Genomic DNA, 13,195 nt, shown 5'->3' with positions numbered 1-13,195 from the left:
TCTGATTCTAGGAGAATCGGAACACAAGTGACAACAATATAGGCAATGAAATAGAGGCTGCGGAACAATATTCTGACGAGTATATTTAGTTGAAGAAAGGCTTAATGGTATGAAAGGTAACCTTGAAAGCAAAACGAGCACATCAAACATGGTGCTAAAGGACAAAATTACACTCCTAAAAATAGAAATTTGATGGGAAACTGAGGAATTGGCTTGCCTTTTTGGTCACAGTTAAAAGGATTCACTTAGATGATGAGCTGGAAAATTCAGAAAAATTCCAGTATCTTTTCCAATGTATGCTATCTAGGTCACGTGCCTAAGAACTTGTCGAAAGTTATCAGAAAATTATGTAAAGATACTCTAGAACAGTATTTTGGAAAGACCTGTTGGTGGAAGTCTGTGCCCAAGAGTTGCTTCTTATGATAATCTTAAAAGTATGTATGAGTAGAAGGAACAGATTACCTGAAGGTAAAGTCGATAAGGCTGAATTCATCATAAAGCTTTGGAATCCTTAGGGGTGGATCCAGAAGCCAATGCAGCTTGGCTATACCCAAAGCTTGTATATAGTAAGTGGTAAAACTCTATTGTTAAATTCATCGCTCAATGATACCAGTGCCTTTTAGTAATGGTTGTGTAGATTCAATCATTGCCAGCTTATACTATGTTATACCGACCATTATTAACTAAATTGAAAATGAATTTTTTACACAAGAAGGTTGCTTTTTACCAGTAGGATGTTTTATCACTATTTATTGTATGTTTGCAAGCTTTATGACAATGTTTTCAACTTCTGGAAACTGATTAAATCCATATCCCAAGAAAGAAGAAAGGTAAATGATTTTGATCATATAGCAATTACCTTTGAATACTGTTTATATATACAGTCGACTCCACATAAGTCGACACCCCAAGGAGAAGTGAAAAATGTGTCAAGTTATCCGATGCGACAACTAAAGTAAAGTTGAAAAAAAAAAAAAAACCACAAAACTACAGTTAGGAAAATACAGTAGTGTGTTATACAGTAGTATAGGCTTACAATACATTGTGTCCTCCATTTACAATTACTCTGTAGATGAAAAACTGAAAAATTCGTTGAGTGTTGTTTGTTTTGAGCACTTAACTGTCTCGACTTTCTTTTTCAATGATCACAAACGCTTTGAAAACATCATCTTCGCAATTCTCAATTGTTGGCATGTAACGTCTAAGGATTCTTAATGCCTCTAGCGTGAGAAAATGCAAAATTGGATTCTGGTGTGATGTTGATGTAGATTGTATATTTTCTTTGTTTATCTGTTATCATTTTATACATAAAAATATATAAAATGTTAAGACATTTTTATTAATATGTATATATATATTATTATATTATTAAATATATTAATTATGTATTAATAAATAAATCAACTCCTCTACTGAAAAAAATGAGTTTGCACCACACGTGCAGAGTGAATTCATTTTTTCAGAAGGGGCGACGACTTATCAGTGTGTGGGACAGCAAAAGTATGTCGACTTATCCAGTGGTGACAAGTTAAACGATATCGAGTAAACCAGAGTTTTTTAACATTAATGCCTATGTAAGTCAGCCGGGACCACAGAAAATGACTACTTAACCGATGGTGTTGAGTTATCCAGGTGACAACTTATGCGAACCTGTCGACTGTATTTAGTTATATTACAGTTTATCATAATGTTGTTAAAATTTAAATTATGAAGTATAAGAAAGTATCCATGAACGTTTTTGTACCTATAATTAGGCCAAACACATTTCTACAGTTAATATAGTTGTTTAAATTATTTGCTTATACTGTTATAGATACATAACCAAATTAATACCAAAACTAAAGTAATATAAATTTTAAAAGTTTATAATACTTCATCAGTTATTCAAGAATTAAGTAGAAAATGAAATAATTATCACAGATTATAAATAAAAATAATGAGAAAAATAGTGTATAAAGTAATTGAGAATATATTGATTGTTCCTAAATAAGGTAGTTTTTTTTTTTATCTGTATAAGATATTATCATCCTAATTAATTTGCTAGAAATACATAATACACATATAACATTTATTGATATAATTTTATTCCTATACTATAATCATGTAGTTATTTTTGTTGCATGTTTCTTACAGATTTGAACTTTGGGTAACAGTATTGAAATACCATATATTGTTTAATAATCCTGCATTCCAGAATTTTATTTAATTGTATTGTGCAATTATGCTATAATTATATTAAACAAATATATGTAAGTTTTATTATTAAACAAAACAAAAATTTCAACTTTGCTATCCACATATACCTTTCTCTTTGTTTTGGTACGTGATGTAATCATTTTCTAATGTTAAAGATGTTATTATATGGCCTGCAAACATTAAACAAACATATTCTCATTAGGATGCTATAAATTAAAAAAAAAAAAATACCAGGCTAATAATAGTTGGTATAACCTAATAATAAACAAGTGTCAACACAACCATTACTAGGAGCGCTGATATTATCAAGTGTTCAGATGAACAATACAGTTTCATCTCTTACCATATACATGCCTTGGTTATACCCTATGAGGAAATCCTGCTTGCCAGAAGACACATTAAAGGCCCGGCAAGGGAGTGCTCTTTTGGAGAATGATCCTACCTGAGATCCTTCCACTAAAGAACAACTGTCGAGACTGATGCAGTTTTTGAAAAGAGAAACTGAAGGAGAAGAATGACTACTTTTGGCAAGGGGAGGCTTAAGCCGTGATCACACCATCGATTTCCAGCCACACAGGTGACCGCAACTGCAACACACACAATTCATGCACATCTTGTGATCCCACATTGTTTGCTGGTGCTGCAATTTGGAAACATGTGACCCTATAATAAACCAATAAAATTATAGTAGCTTGTTTTTGACTACTTTTGTGAGTTTACCAATGGTTTACGTTCTACTTCAGAGTATTTTCGGAAATTTTGCGACATTTCTTGTTAAAATGGCAAGCAGTTCCTTTTCTGCAAAGAATGAAAGAAAATAGGTGATCATTTTCATAGAGCTGGAGAGAATACTCAGAGATAAAATCTTTGATAAATGAAGAATTAAAATCCCACAGGCATTCATGAGCCTGAATAAGCTCGATTCTCTAAAAGTATCAATTCTCTAATTTTTTGTCATGATGATGAACTATTTTCAATGTTGTCACTGTATGACGTGGCACAAAGGCATTTAGATGTGTGTTTGCAATCGGCGTGAGTAGAACAAGCTTTTTGTTTCTAGTCGCAGTTGCAGTCGTGCTGGTTTTTGAAGGGTTAACGAGAATAGCCGTTGCAGTTGCAGTTACCTGTGTGACTGGAAATTGCATGGTTTGACCATGGCTTTAGAAGGATTGACTACACAGGAAGTGTTTAAAGAGAACCAAAAGAAGAAGTTAAAGTACCAACAGCAGCAGGTTTATTTGCTGGTAGGGAACTGAACTGTACCTTCTGTGACAAAGTGCTTGACAGATTGTTTGGCTGCATGATCCTTGTCACCAAAGGAAAAGATGCTGCCTAAGATGCCTCAAACCCAGCCATATTGCAAAGTGCTGCAAAAGCTTGGTCTGCTCTTTTATGCAATAAAGGACATCCTGTGTTGTTCTGCCCAGAACAACCTAAACTGGTACAAAACACTATCACCCAACATGTGTTCCAAGGATGTAGTATTGCTAACACCAGAAGTGAAAGTTATAGAAGGCAAAAGGTCAAGATGTGTGCAAGTTCAGGACTATGGTTCCCAAAGGTCCTACAAGCAGAAGTCATTAGTAACAGAATTACATATAGAATCATCATCATCTGAAGATACAGCCCATTCCCTGTTTGGAGATTTTAAAAAAGCTTAAGAAATATAGAATATGGTTAATAGACAGGAAGGGCCAGGAAGCTGCACTGTTGATCTTCTGACTGGCAGTGAAATTTATGAGAAGCTGCTGACTGGCAAAATAATATAATTGAAAGAAAGGTTGATAGCAATTGAAACCAAATTGAGATGGGCAATTTGTGGTCTGAAGGAAAATGTGATAAATGACTGTGAAAATGCCTTAACTTTACTCACCAAATTGGCATTGAGGGAGTTAAAAGTCCCTGAACTTTAGTAACTTGAAACAATAGGGGTCAAATATCCTGGAGAAAGTTTAACAAAGGTCACCAAGAAGAGACTGCACAACAACACTTAAGAGAAGGGAGGACAGTCGCTGTTGTTTTGGTCTTCCACAGGTAAATGGTAAACAGGATATTCCAACCAATTGCCGCATGGGTGAAAAAAGACTTCTTAATATAATGAAATGACTCAAGTGTATGAATAAATTGTTTGAGTATGATAAAGTGTTTTGTGAATGGTTAGGAAAAGGGATTATTGAGACAGTGGCTAAAGAGGAGTTGTATGTCAAATGTCGCTATCTCCTACACCATCCAGTAATTAAACACAATAGTCTCACAACTCCAGTAAGATCACTTTTTGATGCATTTTATAGGAACAACAGAACTCTTTCCCTAAATGACTGTTTAGTGCAAGAAAATATGTTTTTTATTTTATAACGTTTTCACAGATTGTAATGTCAAACTGTCTCTTAACATATAAAAATGTTAATAACCCAAGTTAGAAAAGTGTACATACTTAGTTAAGGAGAAATAAGATGGTAATATTTCAAAAAATATTTAAAGAGATGGATAAGATTACCATATATTCAATAGTTCAGTAATTGATGTAGCATAATTAAAAAAAATGGAATCAGTGGCGTTCCCGAGTAGGAACTGGAAAAAAAAAAATCAGAATCATTTTCTCTCTCGAAATATTCTTTTCTGAGATAGAGTACATTCTCTAATATGATTGTACAGCACGAGTAGCATCCAGTTGTCCATATTGGATATAACAAAATTGAGGCAACAGATGAAAGACTGGTTGAAAGTCTTGTTCTCTGAGAAATGAGAGAATCTCTGAGAAAAAGTTGTCCAGAATTGCATTTGGAGAGACGCAATGATCTCTCAAGACATAAACAAATGGTTAGCCAATCAGCGACCAGCTTGTGATGTAAACAATGTCTCTCAGAAATGAAACACAAGAATACATAATGAGAATACAGCTCCTGTATTAGGTCTCATGTAGGACTGGAAGAAAAACAGCCTTATGTTTGACCTTAAAATATAGTGGAGAAAGGAAAGCCTCTCCAAGAGGGAAATTTTATAAATAATTTAGGAGATATCTGACCTCATTGGGGTGTTAGTGTCCATCATGTTGCCCGTGAAATTAGTGGTACAGCAAGCTTGAGTAACCAAGTCCAGTTAGGACGCACCTTTACCTGAAGAAATTCAAGACAGTTTCAAAATTTGGTATAATGAGCTGAGTGGGCTCAAGAACCTTAGGATTCCTCATAACGTGAGTTATGGGTTATGCCCCAAGCAGATGGTCTATTCCAGCATTTCTCAACCATATTAAAGGGGGGGGGGTCGCAAAACAACAATGAAATCATTTTATGAGAAAAAATCATTCATTATAAACTTACAAACATTTTACTTACAATAAGTATACATGTAAAGAAAAGAAAGAGCATGTACACATCAAGTTGGAACTTGTAAATTGCTCATGTATGTACACGTCATACATGCATGTTCATACCCATCGCTATAAACGCAGCAACACAAAATTATAGGAATAGTTGTATTACATTTTTTATACTGTTGGTATTTTCTTAATGTATAAAATTAGTGCAATGTGATTATATAAAAATTTATATTTATAATTACAGTCAAAATTCAATTAGTAATAGTTAGGTTTACTGTTATTATTCCTTTGGGTGGGAGTCGCAAAATATTAATTTTATTTATATTTACTATTTGGGGGGGTCGCAGAGCTAAGAAGGTTGAGAATCACTGGTCTATTCATGCATTCTGTAATGTCAGCCAAAAGGCCTAAGTCACTGCAGTGTACCTGCATTGTGAGATGAAAGACATGATGCAGCTTTGGGAAGCAAAAGCTCAGTTTGCCTCCATTAAAAGGAATTACAATTTCCAGAATGGAGCTGTTGGCATGTGTTATCGAAGCACAACTTGCAAAATTTATTCTAGAAGCTTTAGAACTTTTAACAATTCCTACACACTTTTGGACAAATTCAACCACAATTCTTGCAGGGATAAGATGCAAAAATCAATAGAGAATCTTTGTTGAGAATAGAGTCCAAGAAATCTGTAAATTCTCTGACCCTAACCAGTGGAGATATGTGCCTGGAATACTGAATCCTGCCAACCTCTCCTCTAGGGGTTGCAGTCCCCTACAGTTGATACAGACTAGATGGTGGGAGGGTCCACACTGGATTAAGGATCCCGAGGATCGTTGGCCATGTCAGGAGATGAAAAGATGGTTCTATCTGCACAGAAAAAGGGGTCATTCACTAGTCTCACTGTCAAGACTGAAACGCCATATAAAAGACTTTCAAAATTCTCATGCATCATTTGAGTTTTAGCCTGATTGTGGAGATTTGAAAGAAAAGCTCACAAGGAGAATGCCTTTACAGGAAACATTCTGACCACAGAAGAGCTAGAATACTCTATGGTGTCTAGTGTAAAGGAAGTTTCCTTATATTGAATAGGGTAATTAAAGATATAGCCATGATGGAAGATAGGGAAAGTGTGATTTGAGTAAAAACAAAAATTATCGAGAGGGATGATGAATTTTCATTTAGAAATCCCATCTTGCTGCCAACTATGCATCACATAGTTACTTGCTTAGAGATCATCATCTAGCCAATTGCCATGTAGGTTTTCAAATAATCTCCTCTAAACTAAGGAGAAGAATTGGATTATCTCCAATAGATGCATTATCTGTAACATTGTGACAAAATGTACTAAGTGCAAAAGATATATGGCTCGGGTCCAAGCAACTGCCCCAATACACTTGCCATTGAATTGTGTCAGACACACAAGAGCATTTAGTATAATTGGAGTGAATTTGTTTAGCCCCCCTCTTGCTTAGGAAAAAAATAAGGCTTGGATTGTTATTGTCACTTGTGCAATATAAAGAACAATTCATTTGGAACTAGTTATGTCATTAAGCACTGAAAGCTTCATGCAAGCACTCTACTCTGTAGGCTAATTGCTAGAAGAGGGAGACTTTCCACTATATATATATATATATATTGACAATGGAATGAACTTCATCAGTGCCCAAGGTGCTCTAAATTTTTAGGCTTTAGATTGGCAAAAGATTGTGTCACACAAAAGCATTCATCCAACTGCAGCATGGTGGGAGCAGCTAAACTGCTCAGTGAAAACTTTGCTTTGACATGTGCTGGGACATTCATCTTTGAGATATGAGGAATTGTCTATGATTTTGTGTAACATGGAGGCAACAATCAACAGCAGGCCACTCACTTATGTTGGGAAAGACATCAAAGATTTTTTTCCATTGACTCCAGCCATGTATTCAAGCCATAGAAGAGGTTGGTGTTCCTGACATGAAGGTCATCAATAATAAAAAACTTCAGTTAAGACAAGTATTGTCAAGATTGTCACAAAGCATTAAGTCATTCTGTAAAGAATACCCTAAGGCAACTAATACAGATGGGAAGTTCAAAAGATGAAGAACTTGAGTTGGTGACATACTGTTCATAGGGTTTGATAATCAAAAAAAAATTGACTGGCCCATGGCCAGGGTTGAAAAGATTTTTCCAAGCAGGGACAGCCAGGTGAGAGCAGCTCAGCTTAAAACCAAAAGTGGAATCCATGTCCATTCACTTTAGAGCTGTATCTGTTGGAAGTCTCATCTAAGAATAATCCAATCCTCTGGAATCACCATGAAAAAATGTCTCAGACTGCAACCCATGAGGATTCCACAGAAATTAAATTTATGAATGTTGCTATTGTTTCCACAAACAATTGATTTTGTTACCCTCCCAAAATCAAATGTGGATCATATAGTAGGCACAGGCACACACCTACTATATAAGGGTGACTACCAAGATGCTATCCAGCCGCATATCGGAGCACCGATGTTTCATCGCAGGGAGCAGCTGTGACACCAAACTATCTAAGATGGTTGTACAGCACTGCCACATCCCACTTTGGGACCGTGTGGTAACGTCAGGTGCTGTAAGGAACGGAATTTGGTGTACATTTGGGAGGCCCTCTTCACCATACTGCTATCTCCTTGAAACTCTCCCACCCTTGAGTTGCCTGAGATTTGGATCAGTCTATACAAACAGTTAAAACATCTGCATTAGCTCCGTTTCTATACCCCTGCCCTCTCTGCACAGTAAGGTGCATGCACGACAATTTAAATTAATACTCTACGTTTTGTGTTATATTCTAAATGGCTAATGCCATTCTTGATCTCTGCGCAGTAAGGCGCATGCACGATGATGTTACACACATTTTAAATCTAATACTTTATTTTTAAACTTGTTATGTTGTAAGCGGTTAATGCTGTTTTTGTTCCAATTTTTTTTTAAATTCTGTTCAAAAGCTATTTTATTCCAGTTCTGCCTGAAGATGACGTTTATAAATATGTCAAAAGTGCTTGCAAGATATTAAAACATTTTTTAAAATATTCTTTAATGCTTTTTTATGTGAATTTTTCTCTTAAATCAGTAAAATTGTTGGCATGACATCCATTCTATGTTTTTAATTTTTTCTTCTTTTTGTAACTGTCATGTTCTGTGAAAGGAGGAGGATGGCAGAAATTTTGTCTGAAATCATCCATTTTCACAGTGTTGGATAATTTTTGGATGTAAGTTTTGTTAATATCCTTCTGTATGTACTGTCTGTAACTAAACAAATTGTTTTTATTAAACTGTATCAGTTAATTATAAAATGGTCTAGAATATTTATGTCCATGACAGATACTATAGAAGACATCTTTAATGCTGACAAATGTGGTTTGTTTCTAAGAGCCTTGCCTAATACAATCAAACCTTGGTTTTTCAATGCCTCATTTTTCAAACAAATCAATTCAAGAACAGAATTTGAAACTCGTATCTGCCCAGGTAGCCATACGATAACTCAGTTGCTGAACAAGTTACTCGGAAAAAGCAGGCCACAGATTAGAGACAGATGATAAACTCCCTATACTTCCTATGTTAAAAAGTCAATGGCTCAACCAATCAACAATAGGATTACCAATTCAGAAGTTAGTGGCACCAAGATCACCTCATGTGATTAGATGTCACATGAATTGCTAATGATGTTGTTATTCAAATTAAATTTGAATGTGCATGCGGGTAAAATTACTACTTCTGTTTCTTTTTATACATGCCAAAATTGAATTTAAATCAAATGAATTAATAAAAACTAATGTAGTTGATATTTGCATAGTATAAATGGCATCCAAGAATAAGTGTTTGAAGATGCTTAAGCCAAATTAAATAACAAAAAATTATTATTAAATATAATTTTATTATTATTTCTCATTAGTACATAATCAACATTTGGCATTATATTTAACAGTATTAATTAAATGCAAGAACTTTTAATGAACATCTTTTAAAAAGATAAAAAATTAAAAAGGTAAAGAAAGGGCTTTATCTTGGGGTTAGGAATGGATTAATCCATTTTGTATTGTTTCTTATGGAAAAAATTGTTTCAGTTTTGGAACAACTTTGAGGAACAAATTATGTTCAAAAACAGAGGTTTGACTGTAAAACATTAACAATGGCTGGAGATCAATGTAAAAATGGTAAAATAACCAGAGAGACTTGTTTTCATGCAATTTTGCAGGAGAAAGCTTACCCTTTTAGTAATTGGCAAAGCAAACAAACCTCTGTTACAAAAGTATAAAACCAGAAGATTTGCCTGTCATTTAGTGAGCCAACACAAGAGCATAGATGACAACAGACATGTTTACTGAATGGTTAAATGTTCAACCAAAAAAAAAAAAAAAAGAAAAACAAAGTTCCAAAAGTAAAACAATTTAATGATTGTTGACAACTGCTCTTCCCACCTTCCAGGTATAAGACTTTCTAATATTCATTCTTCCCAAAATTCATCGTCATTTTTACAGCCTTTGGATCAGGAAATAATAGACATTCAAACTAAATTATAGAAATCATCATATACAAGCAGTTATACAGATGAACAGATGAACAAAAGGTTGCAAATGAACTGGCGCTAAATCTGTTGACATTCTTGATCAGTTAGCATGGGGGTTAAGATATTGTGGGATGAAATTCACACTACAACCATAAAAATATGCTTCAGCAAGACTGGATTTACTTCAATGAGAATCACAACAATCTTCAGGAACTTGTTAATGAGCTGGTCAGGAAACAGTAAGATCAGTTCAAATGAAATGTGGATGCACAGCGTCATGTTTGACATCATACAGAATCAGATCTAGTGAATAACATTTTAACAGATATTCAAGATGTTAATCCAGCTATAATACTTTCAGCTCTTGCAGACAAAGAGGAAGGTGAAGATACAAATACTGTTACAGAAAAAGATGTGTTAGCTATGTGCGAAAAAATTAAATGATATGCTATCACAAATTGTCCAACAATGCTTAAAAGTGTCTAGAAACTGGAAAGAGACAGAGAATACCAAATTTTGCAGAAAAAATTATCCTTGAAGCAAACATTACCAACTTTTTTTACATATCGAAATAAGACATTGTTTGTTAAAACAATGTCTTATTTCAATATGAAATTTTTGTATTGTATGTTGCAGTTTTTATGCAATTAATGTGTATACTACTTATTAATCTAAGTCTTGTGCTTATATAAAACCAAAGCTGTCAAGACTAATAAATTCACAAAATCTACAAAAGAAATGTATCACGAGATTCACTGGATCTAATGTACATATTCTCCATATAGTGATCATTTACCTTGGTCTCAAGGGTGGTCACCTCAAACAGGTTCCACTCTAACAAGGGGAGGGCACGACCTGGGAAATTCACTTTGGGATGAGACTTGGTATATAGGTAGTACTCCTTTAGGATGTTCAATCCTCAAAACAAGAAAGCGCAATGGCCAGCCAATTTTAAGAAAAAGGCCTTTAAAAATTAGAGCTCAGCTTATGTACTAATAAGTTTCGCTAGGTCAGCAGCTGCTGAGCAGCTCAGTTGACATCGTTCTTGGCTACTGCCAAGTCGTTCAGGGTTCAAATCTCAATCTCAATTAGTAATTTTTTTTCTTTCTAAAAATTTTTTAAAATAAGCATTTTAAATATATATAAATATTAAAATTTTATTATAATAAATAATTTCATTTAAAAAAATGTTAAACACATGTTACATGTCAATTTAATTATAATAATACAAAATAATTATAAGTGTATTAATAATCATCATCATTAACTGTTGGTAAATTGATAGTATCTTCATTCACAGACATTTTACTGTAAAATATTGAAACTATTTGTATATGGTGTGATATATAAACGAAACACTATGATCTCTTCGAAATCCAAAAGTAAACTGACACTCCAAATATCAGGTCAGTCCATAAGTCCATGCCCATTTTTATGACCCTGAGAAAAATCTTGTTTTGCTGTTGAAAATGTCAGTCTAATGTGATACTTTTCACACTGAAGTGTTAAATTGGATCTCATTTATATAATGCTGTTGGAATTGGAAACATTTTAGTTGTTTATTTTTGTTAAAATGGAAGTAAAGGATGAATATAAAAGACATGTTTTATACTTTTTATTTTTAAGTGGTGAGAATTAATGAGAGTAGTAACCTTTGAAAAATTTGATACAATAGAATAATAAAAGAAAACTGTTGTTCCATAACTAATTATTTATAACTATTATTATTAATTATTTTGTATTATTATAATTAAAATGACATGTAATATGTGTTAAACTTTTTTTAAATGAAATTATTTATTATAATAAAATTTTAACATTTATATATATTCAAAATGCTTATTTTAAAAAATTTTTAGAAAGAAAAAAAAAATTACTAATTGAGACCGAGATTTGAACCCTGAACGACTTGGCGGTAGCCAAGAACGATGTCAACTGAGCTGCTTAGCAGCTGCTGACCTAGCGAAACTTATTAGTACATAAGCTGAGCTCTAATTTTTAAAGGCCTTTTTCTTAAAATTGGCTGGCCATTGCACTTTCTTGTTTTGAGGATTGAACATCCTAAAGGAGTACTACCTATATACCAAGTCTCATCCCAAAGTGAATTTCCCAGGTCGTGCCCTCCCCTTGTAAGTTAAAAAATCTGAATGCCAAATAGTAGTTAAAGAAATGACTCAATTTTTATTTTATCTTAACTCATTGATTTTCAACTGTAATTAATCTCTATAATTTTCGTATAAAGTATTGATTTCATAACACAGAAAAGACTACAATGTTTGAGTAGAAATAAAGGATATAATATTTATGTTATGTAGCAATTCATGACATTTTTGATGTCAGGTCACCAAAAACGACAGTGCAGAAAACCACTTATGAATGGGATCTTTGGATAATAAAAAAATTGTATGTGATCACATCCATAATATGGCTTCTGTAATGAATTTTGAGGGCTTGTAATAAGCAGAAAAAATTTTTTCCAACAAACTTTTACAGTTAGATAGCATGTAGGATGAGGATATCAAGAAAGCATGCTAAGTAACTCAATTTGTTGAAAAATGCATATGGAAAGCTAGTATGTGTAAAAAATTGTATCTACTACATGTGATCATAAGTTAAAAAATAAACACATTTACTAACATTTTTAATTATTTTGTTTATTTAAAATCAATTATATGTCAAATTTTTGAACATTTAAGTTCAATGTGTAATTTGTGAATAGTCTGATGACTTAAAATGCATTATTGCTTCTTTATTATATTATTTATTCTGAATAAAAGCAGTAGATAAAATATGACAAAATATATCTGTCATACATCAATTATATTTAAATTTTAAAAAATTGATATTTGTTTAGAATACTTTCATGTAAACAACTTTCAATGAATGCATCTCTTAATTTATAATTTGTAGCTTGTAAGTTTTGAAAGGAAAGTCTAAATCAAATAAAAAAAGATTTTTGTTTTCATCTAAACAAAATACACTAACATTTGAAAATAAATCTAAAAACATACAAAAAGTCGAACTTTAACAAATATCGTAACCTTCTTGTAATTAACACTGTCATTAAAAACTCCTGAAATAACATTCTATGATAGATTAATATACAAATGTATTAAATGACATGTTTATTTCAGAATTAATTTTCATTCTTTTCTTTTTGTAA

At 33.1% G+C, this 13,195-nt stretch overlaps 1 protein-coding gene across 2 annotated transcripts in view; it reads right to left on the bottom strand.

Moving 5' to 3' along the window:
* The window catches only part of LOC136989967 (probable nuclear transport factor 2), a 37,730-nt gene that overhangs the window by 5,216 nt on the left and 19,319 nt on the right, over positions 1–13,195 (bottom strand). The window lies entirely within an intron of this gene.

This window comes from Centruroides vittatus, unplaced genomic scaffold, assembly GCF_030686945.1.
Source record: "Centruroides vittatus isolate TY-2023 unplaced genomic scaffold, ASM3068694v2 contig_1309, whole genome shotgun sequence".
NCBI lineage: Eukaryota > Metazoa > Arthropoda > Arachnida > Scorpiones > Buthidae > Centruroides > Centruroides vittatus.
Note: the sequence above shows the minus strand (reverse complement) of the source record. Positions and strands in the feature narration are given on the sequence as shown.